Source organism: Trachypithecus francoisi, unplaced genomic scaffold, assembly GCF_009764315.1.
Source record: "Trachypithecus francoisi isolate TF-2019V2 unplaced genomic scaffold, Tfra_2.0 Lachesis_group7, whole genome shotgun sequence".
Taxonomy (NCBI): Eukaryota; Metazoa; Chordata; class Mammalia; order Primates; family Cercopithecidae; genus Trachypithecus; species Trachypithecus francoisi.
The window spans coordinates 27419980-27435021 of NW_022681472.1; the positions used below are offsets into that span (position 1 = coordinate 27419980).

Below are 15042 nucleotides of genomic sequence, written 5' to 3' on the forward strand. Positions count from 1 at the left end.
GTCACAGATTTGGCCAGGAAGGAACCCCTTCAAGTTGTCCTCTTTGGCCTATTGACATGTCTCCATTGCTTTTTTAAGTCCTTCTTAGTTTTTGCCCAAGATGTGTTAGGCTCCTCTGTACTTTCCTTTCCCAAGCCTTGGAATCAGCCATTTTTCTAAGGAGTCCTAGTTCCTTTTAGTAGAGTAAGGAATGTAGAAACCAAGATTTTCATGCTAGGTGTGCTCATTGATACTGGAGTGCCATTATTGTTAGGTTCTTTCAGAGAATAGGAGGAAATAAGAGAAAAGAGGTAGAAAAAAAAAACCCCAAAAAACAAAACCTGTATATCTGCTTGTTGATTAGATAACGAATGATTCTTCCAAGCAGAAAGAACAACATGTGTAGATGTGGGGGCAGGGGTTGGTAAGAGAGAAGAAAAAGAAAGAAAAGGAAGAGAAAAAGAAGAAGAGAGGGAAGGAGTGGTAGAGGAGGAGGAGGGAGAGGCAAGAAGAAGAAAGGGGCAGGGAGAGTGAGAAAGAGTTTATTAAAGTAACTTCTGTGTTTGTGGAGCATAGGTTTAATCTTGTGGGAAGTATAATACATGGGCCTGGAGATATAGAAAGGAACCACACCATGAAGGGCTCTATATGCCATACTAAGATACAGATGCTCCTCTACTTATGAGGGTTACCTTCCAATAAACTCATTATAAGTCTAAAATATTGTAAGTAAAAAATGTATTTAATGCCCCCATAAATCCATCATAAAGTCAAAAAATGGTAAGTTGAACCATCATAAGTTGGTGATAGTCTGTATTTGATTTATTACAAAAAGTGAAGGCTTTTAAACAAATCACCTCATTGACGACTCTAATAATGAGAATTTCAAGTAAGAGGTTCAAGTACTAAGTGGGGCCATGGTGGCAAGGCAGGAGGACATACCATGGGGCAGATCAGTTATTCTAGCTCTGCGTAAATCTCATTTCTGAGATGGTGAATTACTTGGCATCCTGGACTTCACACCCTCCTTCCTTCCTTTTCTTTCAGTCATCCTGTTTTGGTTTTCTGCCATCTAAGCTGAGGGAATTTAGAAATGAATCACTGATTCCTGCTTTCTAGTAGTGTTCACAGAATCTATTTCAAAGACAGAAGCATGGAAAGATAAATAACAAAAGCACAAGGCCATGCTATCTGTCATCCATCCTCTTTATCAGTGTGTAGGCACTGAGGACATGCTTGCTTAATGTAATTTATAATAAGTTTTTCATCAATATGAAATTAATCATAGTTCTTATGTCCCAACTCATCGCATATATCAGATAACGGACCTAACATATGTGTTGTCTCTTATGTCTCTGTATTCAATAGCAGTTTATTTTTCTCTGGTTTTGCCTTATGTTAGAATGTGTATAATAACAACATATCCTTTATTTGTTGTTCTCTTATCTTGATGGTGTGGAATTACTGGGTTGCAGAATATGCGTGTTTTCCACTTTATAAGATAATGCCAAGCGTCCTCCAAAGTGACTTTACCAGTTGGCATTCCCATTAGTGTGTATGCAATTCCCAACATTTGGTATTGCTAGACTTAATTTTTGTAAGTCTTTTTTTTGTGTGTGTATGTGTGTGTGGGCATCTTCGTATTTTCTTATTTTTCATTCTCTGAGTATGAGTAATATTAAGCCCTTTTTCTATATATTTATTTGCCATTCAGTTTTTATTCTTCTGTGAAAAGAAATATGTTTTTCCCCATGGTTCTCTATTTGTTTGCTTCTTTTCTTATGTATTTGGACAAGTTTTTAAAAACTTTAAATTTTAAAAAATATTTATATATTTGAAAACAGGAGCTGAAACCAATACTAATAAACAAGAAAAGAGAGAAGAATCAAATAGATGCAATAAAAAATGATAAAGGGGATATCACCACCGACCCCACAGAAATACAAACTACCATCAGAGAATACTATAAACACCTCTACGCAAATATACTAGAAAATCTAGAAGAAATGGATAATTTCCTGGACACTTACACTCTCCCAAGACTAAACCAGGAAGAAGCTGAATCCCTGAATAGACCAATAGCAGGCTCTGAAATTGAGGCAATAATTAATAGCCTACCAACCAATAAAAGTCCAGGACCAGATGGATTCACAGCTGAATTCTACCACAGGTACAAGGAGGAGCTGGTATCATTCCTTCTGAAACTATTCCAATCAATAGAAAAAGAAGGAATCCTCCGTAACTCATTTTATGAGGCCAACATCATCCTGATACCAAAGCCTGGCAGAGACACAACAAAAAAAGAGAATTTTAGACCAATATCCCTGATGAACATCGATGCAAAAATCCTCAATAAAATACTGGCAAACTGAATCCAGCAGCACATCAAAAAGCTTATCCACCATGATCAAGTGGGCTTCATCCCTGGGATGCAAGGCTGGTTCAACATTCACAAATCAATAAACATAATCCAGCATATAAACAGAACCCAAGACAAGAACCACATGATTATCTCAATAGATGCAGAAAAGGCCTTTGACAAAATTCTACAGCCCTTCATGCTAAAAACGCTCAATAAATTCGGTATTGATGGAACGTACCTCAAAATAATAAGAGCTATTTATGACAAACCCACAGCCAATATCATACTGAATGGGCAAAAACTGGAAAAATTCCCTTTGAAAACTGGCACAAGACAGGGATGCCCTCTCTCACCACTCCTATTCAACATAGTGTTGGAAGTTCTGGCTAGGGCAATCAGGCAAGAGAAAGAAATAAAAGGTATTCAGTTAGGAAAAGAAGAAGTCAAATTATCCCTGTTTGCAGATGACATGATTGTGTATTTAGAAAACCCCATTGTCTCAGCCCAAACTCTCCTTAAGCTGATAAGAAACTTCAGCAAAGTCTCAGGATACAAAATTAATGTGCGAAAATCACAAGCATTCTTATACACCAGTAACAGACAAACAGAGAGCCAAATCACGAATGAACTTCCATTCACAATTGCTTCAAAGAGAATAAAATACCTAGGAATTCAACTTACAAGGGATGTAAAGGACCTCTTCAAGGAGAACTACAAACCACTGCTCAGTGAAATAAAAGAGGACACAAACAAATGGAAGAACATACCATGCTCATGGATAGGAAGAATCAATATCATGAAAATGGCCATACTGCCCAAGGTAATTTATAGATTCAATGCCATCCCCATCAAGCTACCAATGAGTTTCTTCACAGAATTGGAAAAAACTGCTTTAAAGTTCATACGGAACCAAAAAAGAGCCCGCATTTCCAAGACAATCGTAAGTCAAAAGAAAAAAGCTGGAGGCATCACGATACCTGACTTCAAACTCTACTACAAGGCTACAGTAACCAAAACAGCATGGTACTGGTACCAAAACAGAGATATAGACCAATGGAACAGAACAGAGTTCTCAGAAATAATACCACACATCTACAGCCATCTGATCTTTGATAAACCTGAGAAAAACAAGAAATGGGGAAAGGATTCCCTATTTAATAAATGGTGCTGGGAAAATTGGCTAGCCATAAGTAGAAAGCTGAAACTGGATCCTTTCCTTACTCCTTATACGAAAATTAATTCAAGATGGATTAGAGACTTAAATGTTAGACCTAATACCATAAAAAGTCTAGAAGAAAACCTAGGTAGTACCATTCAGGACATAGGCATGGGCAAGGACTTCATGTCTAAAACACCAAAAGCAATGGCAACAAAAGCCAAAATTGACAAATGGGATCTCATTAAACTAAAGAGCTTCTGCACAGCAAAAGAAACTACCATCAGAGTGAAGAGGCAACCTACAGAATGGGAGAAAATTTTTGCAATCTACTCATCAGACAAAGGGCTAATATCCAGAACCTACAAAGAACTCCAACAAATTTACAAGAAAAAAACAAATAACCCCATCAAAAAGTGGGCAAAGGATATGAACAGACATTTCTCAAAAGAAGACATTCATACAGCCAACAGACACATGAAAAAATGCTCATCATCACTGGCCATCAGAGAAATGCAAATCAAAACCACAATGAGATACCATCTCACACCAGTTAGAATGGCAATCATTCAAAAGTCAGGAAACAACAGGTGCTGGAGAGGATATGGAGAAATAGGAACACTTTTACACTGTTGGTGGGATTGTAAACTAGTTCAACCATTATGAAACACAGTATGGCAATTCCTCAAGGATCTAGAACTAGAAGTACCATATGACCCAGCCATCCCATTACTGGGTATATACCCAAAGCATTATAAATCATGCTGCTGTAAAGACACATGTACACGTATGTTTATTGTGGCACTATTCACTATAGCAAAGACTTGGAATCAACCCGAATGCCCATCAGTGACAGACTGGATTAAGAAAATGTGGCACATATACACCATGGAATACTATGCAGCCATGAAGAAGGATGAGTTTGTGTCCTTTGTAGGGACATGGATGCAGCTGGAAACCATCATTCTCAGCAAACTATCGCAAGAACAGAAAACCAAACACCGCATGTTCTCACTTATAGGTGGGAATTAAACAATGAGATCACTTGGACTCGGGAAGGGGAACATCACACACCGGGGCCTATCACAGGGAGGGGGTGGGGGGAGGGATTGCATTGGGAGTTACACCTGATGTAAATGATGAGTTGATGGGTGCTGATGAGTTGATGGGTGCAGCACACCAACATGGCACAAGTATACATATGTAACAAACCTACACGTTATGCACATGTACCCTAGAACTTAAAGTATAATAAAAAGAAAAAAAGAAAAAAATTTTTCATTGCAGCATTATTTATAACAGCCAAAAAGTAAAAACGACCCAGGTGTTCATCAACAGAGGAAAAAAACAAAATGTGGCATATGTGTACAATAGAATATTATCCATCAATACAAAGAAAAGCATTCTGATACATGCCATGACATGAATGAACCTTGAAAAAATTCTTCTAAGTGCAATAAGCCATAAACAAAATGAGACATATTGTATGATTTTACCATATAAAGTATCTACAGTAGGCAAATTCATAGACAAAATGTAGGTGAGAGATTATCAGGGGCTGAGAGGAGGAGAGAATGAGGAATTAAATGCTTGATGGTTACAGAGTTTCTCTTTGGAATAAAAAAGTTTTGGAACTAGTGATGATGGTTGCACAACATTATGAATGTAATTAATGCCACTGAATTGCACACTTCAAATGGTAAAAATAACAAACTTTATGTTTTACATATATCTTACCACAATAAAAATAAATAAATAGGTAAGGCATATTTCTGTGGGTCTACATCTGAGTTCACCATTCTGTTCCATTTGTGTCTATCCCTCCAACAGTACCATGTTTCCTTGATTTCTGTCACTACAGAATGTCTTGAATTTGTGTAGACTGAATTCTCCCACTAGTTTTCTTTTTCAAAAGTATTTTAGCTATTCTAGTTCCTTGGCCTTTCTGTATAAATTTTAGAATATCTTATCTGTATCCACAATAAAAATACCTGGGATTTTGATAGGAATTGGTTAAGCCTGTATTATTATGTCGTCTTGATGAGTTGACACCTGCATTTTTATGTTTCTACATCCCTTTTAGGTTTTGTGTATCACAGTCTAATTCGTCTTATTTAAATAATATTGCCCTAGCTCTCTTATGTTTAGTTTTGGATGGCATATCATTTTTAATCCTTTTACATTTTAGTTATCTGATTCTTCACATTTAATGTTTGTTATGTTAGACAACATATAGTTTAGTTGTTTTGCTAATCTAGTTTGACAATATCTGACTTTTAATAGGTCTGTTTGGGCTATTTACATTAAAATAATTATCTGTATGATAAAGTTCAAATGTTTTCTACTTTTCCCATCTTATTTATCCCCTTCATCCCTTACCCCTGCCTTCTTTTGCATCACTTAAAAATTTTTGGTATTTTATTTTCCCTACTATCATTTGCAGTATGTGTTTTAATTTTTTGGTTGACGTTGCTAGATCTTTGCATAGCATTATATCACTTCCCTTGTAACAGAAAAACCTCACAACAGTATAATTTAGTTTATTCTTTGTGCTCTTGTTGTCACACATTATACCCCTACATATTATATAAAACCCCAAAATATTGCCATCATCTTTATTTTATGAAGTCATTTTCCTACCTTAGGAGTTCAAAAATGAGAAGAAAGGCCTATACATTTACCTATACTTTTTTACCATTTCTGATGCACTTTTATTAATTTTTATATATCCAAGTTACCAACTGATACTGTATTCCTTTGAACTGAAGAACTTTTAACATTTTTTCACAATAAAGTCCTGCTTTTAACAAATTCTTTCAGCTTTTGCTTGTTTGAATTTTTTTTACCTTCATTTTCAAGGACATTTTTGTGGATATGGAATGCTATAGTGTCCTTTTCTTTTCTCCCTCCCCAGTCCTTCAGTATTTCTTGTGCTTGTCGTTGTCTTTTTTTCTTGGGATCTGTGGTTTGATATCTTTCATTGTTTGGGAGAAATTATCAGCCATTCTTAAAATGTTTACTGCTTTGCTTTATCTCTCTCTTTTCCTTCTGGGATTCCAAGGATAGTATATAAGACCACTTGACTTTGTCCCAGAGTCCTGAATGTTTTGTTCTGCTTTTTTTTTTTTTTTTTTTTTTAACCATTTATTTTTATGTGTTAGCTCAGTTTGGGTAATTTCTTTTTTTTCTTTTTTTTTTTTTTTTGAGAGGGAATCTTGCTCTGTCACCCAGGCTGGAGCACAGTGGCGCGATCTCGGCTCACTGCAAGTTCTACCTCCTGGGTTCACGCCATTCTGCTGCCTCAGCCTCCCGAGTAGCTGGGACTACAGGCACTCGCCACCATGCCCTGCTGATTTTTTTGCATTTTTTAGTACAGACTGGGTTTCACCATGTTAGCCAGCATGGTCTCGATCTCTTGACCTTGTGATCTGCCCGCCTCGGCCTCCCAAAGTGCTGGGATTACAGGCGTGAGCCACCGTGCTCGGCCAGTTTGGGTAATTTCTATTGAGCTATCTTTAAAATTACTGATTTTTTCTTCAGTTGTCTGAAGTCTAGCAGTACATCCCTCGAAAGCCATCTTTATATCTGGTATAATTTCCATTTGTTTCTTTCTTTAGTTTTTATCTATCTGCTGAAATTCCACCATCTGTTTATGGATGCTGGCTATATTTTTTCCAAAAACTTTAACACATTAATAACTATTATTATTTTAATTTTTTCTTTTGTAATGATTTTAGACTTACAGAAGAATTGCAAAAATAGTACAAAGAGTTCCTATATGTGCTTAACCCAGCTTCCCCTAATATTAATATCTTATGTAAGCATGGTACAATGATCAAAACTAAGAAATTAAGATTGGCACAGTACTATTAACTAAACTACAGAATGTATTCAAATTTCACAATTTTTTTTTCTACTAAAGTCCTTATTTTGTTCCAGGATCCCAACAGAGTGCCACATTACATTTAGTTGTCATGTCTCTTTAGTCTTCTCTAACCTGTGACAATTTCTCAGTCTTTCCTTTTCTTTAATGACCTTGATGCTTTTGGAAACTACTATTCAGGTTTTTGTAGCATATCCTTCCCTTTTTTGTTGGTGGTAGTTTTCTCCAGAGATGATTGAAAATATTGATTTTGTAGAAATACACCACAGAGGTGATGGGCTTTTCTCAGTGCATTGTATCAGGGAGTTCATGGTTATCAATATATTTTATTAGTGATGTTAACATTCATGACATAGTTTAGGTGGTATCTGCCAAGTTTCTCCACCGTAAATTAATATTTCCTTCTTTATAATTGATAAATATTTGGGGGGAGACATTTAGAGACTATGCAAATATCCTATTTCTCCTTAAATTTTTGTCCATGAATTTTAGCATTCATAGATAGACCTTATCTGAAACAATTGTGAATGTAATGTTTTGATGGTCATTTTCTCTTTTTTTTTCATTTTGTCTACATTTGTTGACTGGAATTATTTTGTAAAGATGAGTTGTCCCTTCTTTGTTTGTTTGTTTATGTGACATGGACCCCGGTAGCACCAATCTGTTTTCCATCTTTATAATTTTCCCTTTTCCACAGTGTCATATAAATGGAATAATATAATATATAATATTTGGGATTATTTCATTTAGAAAAATACATTTAAGTGTTGTCCATGTTGTTATTTAATTTGATAAGTCACTCCTTTTTACTGTTGTGTTATCCCATTGAATGTATGTACCATATTTTATCCACTTATCAGTTGAAGAATATCTAGGCTACCAGTTTTAGCACTATGAATATAGCTTCTGTAAATATTCATATACAGACTTTTGTGTGAACATAAATTTTTAATACATTTGGATAATATGTAGGAGTAGGATTAGTGGGACACGTGGTAAGTATATATTTAACTTTTTAAACTGTCTTCCAAAGTCACTGTATCGTTTTGCATACATTTTGAAAATTCCAGTTGTTACACATCTTTGGTACTATCAGTTTTTATTTTTCAATTTTAGCCATTTCACTAGGTGTATAATGGTATCTCATTGTGAATCATAGAAATTTTACTTTTTCTGTTTGATATATTAAACACCTGTGTCATAACTGAATATTGTCCTGTTGATTGCTTTGTTTCTTGACAGTTTTTTCTTTTTCTTTCCCTTTGGAAAATTCTTATAATAATTGGTTGAAATCAAGACGTAATATGTAGGATAGCACAGGCTGAGATTATTATTACTTGTGCCTGAAAATGGGCACAGGTTTTTTTCTTCTAGGTCTTTGATGTGGGGTTTAAGGTTTTCTGGTTAGGAGCCAAGCTGGGTTTGGGTGGTGATGTTGTTGCTACGATTACTCTTAATGCATCACTGTCTTCCAATATTTCTAGCATTACTTTGTGATCAGGGTGAGGACTGGATTGCTGAGGGTTTTCATGATGTTCATATTTCACTCCCAGTTTTAGACTTTCCTGTGCACTTCAGAGATGTCTGTCTATACTCTTGTCTGTCCAAAAGTGGTAAACTGATGTTACGTGTTGTTCAAGACTTGCTAGCTTGGTAGTGGAAGAACAGTAGACATACAGTAGACATTGTGATTCTGGTTCAGCCTCAGTCTTAGGCAAGTCATGTTCCCCTAGGTCTTAGTGTTTAGGGCTTTCTCAGTGATCCTGTCTCCCCAGTGTTAGAGGCTCTTTTTTTTTTAGACGGAGTTTCGCTCTTGTTGCCCAGACTGGAGTGCAATGGTGCGATCTCAGCTCACCGCAACCTCTGCCTCTCAGATTCAAGTGATTCTCTTGCCTCAGCTTTCTGAGTAGCTGGGATTACAGGCATGCGCCACCATGCCCGGCTAATTTTGTATTTATAGTGGAGACATGGTTTCTCCATGTTGGACATGCTGGTCTCGAACTCCCGACCTCAGGTGATCTGCCCTCCTTGGCCTCCCAAAGTGATAGGATTACAGGCATGAGCCACCGCACCCGGCCAAAGCTCTCTTATGTTCTACATCCATGCCAGTTTCAACCTCTTACTCTAGGGTAGTAGTCAACTTTGTTCTGCTTTTTCCCCTGGCTGCCATAAGTTTTCACTTGAGCCTTTGAATGCTGGGGCCTGGGTGAAGGAAGCAAAGTGCCTAGGGCACAATATTTAAGGAGATCTTCACTGTCAGATTTGTACAAATGCAAAGTTGACACTACACAAACCAGGAAGTGAATGTCTTTTTATATTTTGCCCCCTGGATGCTTTGCTTACCTCACCTGAGTCCTGGCTTTGGCCCTAGGGGTGACAGAGTTTTCTGCTCTTCCCCTACTGGCTTAAGGCTTTTTATCTAATAGGAAGAAGAATTTGGTTAGGACTTCTTGCCTTTCCACACTGGCATCTGTTCCCTTTCTCCAGACTCACACACAAGGGAGATGTTCCAGGTCTTCTCTCCTGCCCCAATACTGCTTGTGAGCACCCAGCAAGATCTGTGGACAAGAAGAGCCTATGAGTGGATGTAAACTCCTGTTGTGTCTGTGATTCCAAGAAGATCTATACTTTCACTCTATTCTTCACCTTAACAGTATCTCAGATATTATAGCTGAAATTTTACCAACTCCCTTGCTAACCCTGTCTTTTTCCCATGGTAAGCCTGTCTGTGGAAGCACCTATCTTTGCTTAGATGTCAGGGTAGTAGGTAGTCCCGTGTTTTTAGTTCTAATGAGCACAGGAAAAAATAATATTTGGGAAATTATCTATATTTTTCCTGTTGCTAGTGTAGGAGTAATGCTCTTTCTAGCTTCCTACATCTTACATAGAATTTTTCAATACTTTAAATATGTCATTTTCTTGTCTTCTGGTTTGCCTTTATTTTTACATAAGGAGTGAGAACTCACTCTTACCTCTGTTCCTCTGTATGTGATTATTAAAAATATCTGCTTTTATAATTTTCTGTAATTTTTCTCATAACTTTGACATTAGTGTTCAGGAATTTGATTATGATCCTCCTTTTTATGGTTTTATTTGTATTTATTTTGCTTTGGACTCACTGACTTCCTTAGGTTTGTGGGTTTAGTTTATATTTTTCACCAAATTTGGAATTTTTCAGTTATTATTTCTCTAAATGTTTTTTTCTGTACCCTCTTCTTGCCTATTTCCTCTTGAACTCTAATTGTAAATATGATAGACCTCTTGATATTATTCCATAATTCTGAAGTTTTGTTAAACTTTTTAGTCTTTTTAGTTTTTCTGTACTTATATTTGCAAAATTTATGTTGCTTACCTTTCTCTTCTGTTTCTTGTCTGATGTTTTTCTTTTGTTGAGTCTAAAAATTCTTCTACTTATCCAATTATTTAGTTTTTTTATTTCATGCATATTACCCCAGACATTTCATTTGATTATTTTTATATCTTTAATCCGTATCATTATTATATACATGTTTCTAAAAAATCCTTGTACATAATTGTAGTAGCCATTTTTACATCCTTACTGCAAAAAATACTGTTTTTTCTCATTGCTTTGTCTGTTTCTCCCGACAGATTTTAAATTTGACTATGGGTCACCTTTTTCCTGCTTCTTCACATGTCTAGTAGATATATCTTATCCATATTTGCCGACCACAGCAGATTCTAATATAACAATTAACAATAGGAGCAGCTTTAATAGTATAAATGCTATTAGAAATCAAAAGTGGTATTGATGACAAAAATAAATACAGGAACATCAGACACCTTAAATATAAGAACTTAAGAAGCAAAATTACTTGGGAGCATTGATCTCAGGAGCATCTTTATAACTCCTAATGATACCCTTTCTTAGCACAGCATAATTATTGATGATTTAAACGATGGCTTGAAAAGTCAGAAAAAAATGCTACATGTTCAGCACTCTCATTTAAAAAGGCAGCTAAGTGTGAATCATTAGGGAGATTCCTGCCTTTTCTCTCTTCTAGGTGTTTGATTCCAAGTTTCTTCTTGTAAGGCCTTGTCTGCTATGTGGAAGGCTCTTTTTTTTTTCCTTTCTCTTTATCTGGCTAATTTCTGTTTATCTTTCTGGTTTTAACCTACTGTTACTTCCTCAAGGAAGTCCTCCCTGATTTTTCAGTCAAAATTAGGTTCTTCTGTTATACACACTCTCATTGCACCCTAGACATTTCATCTATGGAGTTTAGTCATAATTACAGCAATTTCCACATTTATTTGTTTGGTGTTTATCAACACCACTATACTATGAACTCCATGAATGCACTGACCGTATCTGTTTTAGATATCGCTGTGCTGCCCAGTGAATGATAGGTTTCAAAAAATAACCTTTTGAATAAATAATGTTCAAACTAAAACAAAAACAAACGTTAGCATGTTGCAATACATCTACAAGACTTTGGTTTTAGTAAAAGTGTGCAGTATGACTAAATCCCTTACATATGTATTTATTTCTTCTTAATACCTGGTAACAGTGTATGTGCTAAATATATGTTGAAGAAATAATGCTAAACAACAATGAATCACACGGGTCAATTTTCCTTATAGCCAATGCTTCTCAGCACCTAAGACTTGATGGTAACTGGATATTTTCATATTTTAATTACAAATTTAAGTAAGCATCTATTTTCTTTTAAAATAGTGAAAGATACTTTAAAATTGTATTTGTTGTCAGATGGAACAATGCTGAAAATATAGAAAAATACAACAGTATGTGCTTCATTAACCATTTAAAATCCCAAAGTTATTCCCATTTTACTTTTTTGGATCATAAACACTCCGTAGAGTCAAACTACCACAAGTAAGTACATTTGTCTCACCAAGTATTCCCCACATGCAAGCTGATATATTCTGTAACTCATGATACCCATTTGGTAGCTAGAGACAAAAATGTGTTTCCTGGGAGAAAAAGAAAACAAAGGTTATGGTTTAATGTAATGGAAGATTAGGAATCCTAAGCAATTTGCTTATCAAGCAAAACATTGGAAATTTTGAAAAAAGGAGCTGTCTAGTTAACAGAGTTTTCACCTGGGGCTCATTAGTGGTTCTAAAAGTGGGTCTTTCTCTAGTTTCTAACTAATGCTCTGCTGGGAGTTAGGCCAGGTGTTCCTTACACTGATTTCCACTTAAAGCAACTTTATCTGAAAGCCCATCACCTTCACACCACACAAGTGCAACTCTGTTCGCTGCTTTCAGTAAATTAGCTCAGTCTCTACTACTGTGCAAAGACCAAGGTGAGTGGCTGGTTTCAAATAATAAGCAAGCACTGAGGACCCTAAATTATTTTGCCAGTTTGTGTTTTGTTAATGGGAATTCAAGCTGTTCAAATTCTGTTGTTGTTTTCTTTTTTCCTTTTTAAAAACTTGTCTTGCCATATTGAAGGAATTAGGTAAAGAGTCTTCTTAGTCACTTTAACAAATTTGTTGAGCAGTTAAAGCAGTAGGATAATATTTTTAAATGAAAAAATTTAGTTTACAACCATTTAGAGTTTACAAACAACACCTATTTGTCTTCTACCATGTCTCAATGAGAGTAACTGTCACTCAGCATGGCAGAGGAACTTGCCCCAATTCGGTCTGCTTTCTCCTTTCAAACTTCCCCACAGTTTTCCATAGTTAGAGCAGAGTTCCATTCCTCTTGTACTATGCCTTGCTGAGAAATCCCTTGACACATTCTTTCCTTTAATTTAATGTAAGACCTGGCCTTAAAATCTTTCTGTGTTATAGACTTCCTTTTGAAATCTTGGGCAGCTCTGAAAACAGAAAATATAAAACTGCACCAGACTGTACCAAAACCTATTCTGAGGGCGATTCAGCAGGTTTGATTATATGCCAAGTACCTATGAATACCCCAGGCTGAAGAGCTTTCACGAGCCATTTTGAAAATAATGTAATTTTAATGGTTTAAGGAAATGGGAAACAAGGAATAAAGGATCATAAGGGGGAGACAACCTACAACTCCAGTGTAAACAGGGAGTCAGAGAAAGGTAGAATGAAGAAGCTTGAGACAGGTAATGTCAGAATGAATATATTATAATTGTGAAAGCGAATTGGAGTATAATGAGTATATTTCAGCTGTGTCTTCTAGATTAGATCAGGAGAATTTAATTCATATGGGAGAGAAGAGAATTGTGTCCTGTGTACTTAGAAGAGGACATGGGTTTCTATCTTCTTTGAGAAGCAGAAAGACCATTTTTCACGATCACTGATTATATAAAGACCGGTATTAGACTGACCACATCCTGATGCATGTGCGGAGGAAATGCACTTGGCATGTGGAGTAATCTGGGACCATAAGTATCCTCTTGCTAGAGAGGATTTGTATGTTTTCCTGTGTCTCTTTTAAAGGGCAATAAAATGTTTTTCATTTGGAAGTTGCATGTAATACATTCTGGGAATAGTACCTTATCATGAAATATTGAGTAATCCATGGTAGCAAGAAGAATCAACTCCTACATTTGTTTATTTTACTTCCACTATAGTGTCCAGAGAGGAAGGTGGACAGTGTTTTCACTACATGAGACCTTTTTTGGGGTACTGATTTATATGACTGCCCTGGTGGGTGAGAAAGAACTTAGACTCTCCCTAGCTGTGTGATGCTCCCTGTTTACCATCAGAACAAGGAATGACTCCACATCCCATCCCATTTCTCTCATGATCAGGGCATCTATGTTCTAGAGAGACCCATGGGCTTCCTCTTCCATAAAGTAGCTGGGGACATACCTCTTACCTTGCCTTAGGCTTCTAAAATACTAAATGCACATACTGGATCTACTTGTTCCTGTTACTCTTAGAGAAATGAGACAGTGGTTAAAAACCCACCTCTTTGCTTCCAAAGAGAGAGTGGTTGTTTGTATTTGGAATGTTAGGTCAATCTAGGAGCAACATTTGAAATAATTTCCCTGCTTGACCAATTAGGACAACATATGATGTGGTCTATACAGTCAGTCACAAAGAACCATAATCAACAGATGATCTTGTTTAACTGTAAAGGACTTTTCTCTCACATATTTTTAAAGTATTTAAACAACCCCCCAAGAATGGATAACTATCACCCGGGTGGTTTTTTTGGATGAATTGGAAGAGGGTGGTAGAAATCACTTACATAAATGTACTTGAAAAACCATGAAATCATCTTTCCCCTATAGTCCTGTGCTGAAACCACTTCCTGGTTGTTAAGCCTTAACAAACAAGCACAAACCCTTTCAAGCCACTGAGAAGGTGTTATAGTTATGGTATGGCACCTGTAGTTAAAGATATAGGGGCCATACAATTTGGAACTAGAAATTGATTCAATAAAGCTCATAAATTTTGCTGATATTTGGGTCCAATATACAGTCCATGATACATTAAGGAGGTAAACACTGGATTTAATTGTTCGTTTCAGAAACCAGTTGAGCTGTTTCTGCTGCTCCTATCAGCCTTTGGTAAAAACACACATACTTAATCAATCTAAAATATGGGTGATTTATGATCCTCAGCAGGTATTTATTTGAGAAGGAAATCACAGCAGGTCCTGGTTCATACTTTTATAAGGCCCTCACAAAAATCAGCTTACTGACTACCTTTCAAAAAATTATACATGCATAACTCCAGTCCTTGTTTTGCTTTT

The 15042-nt window shown here is 36.3% G+C and overlaps 1 long non-coding RNA gene across 3 annotated transcripts in view; it reads left to right on the forward strand.

Moving 5' to 3' along the window:
- LOC117078805 overlaps nucleotides 1–15042 on the forward strand; it is a 279082-nt gene that overhangs the window by 87993 nt on the left and 176047 nt on the right. The window lies entirely within an intron of this gene.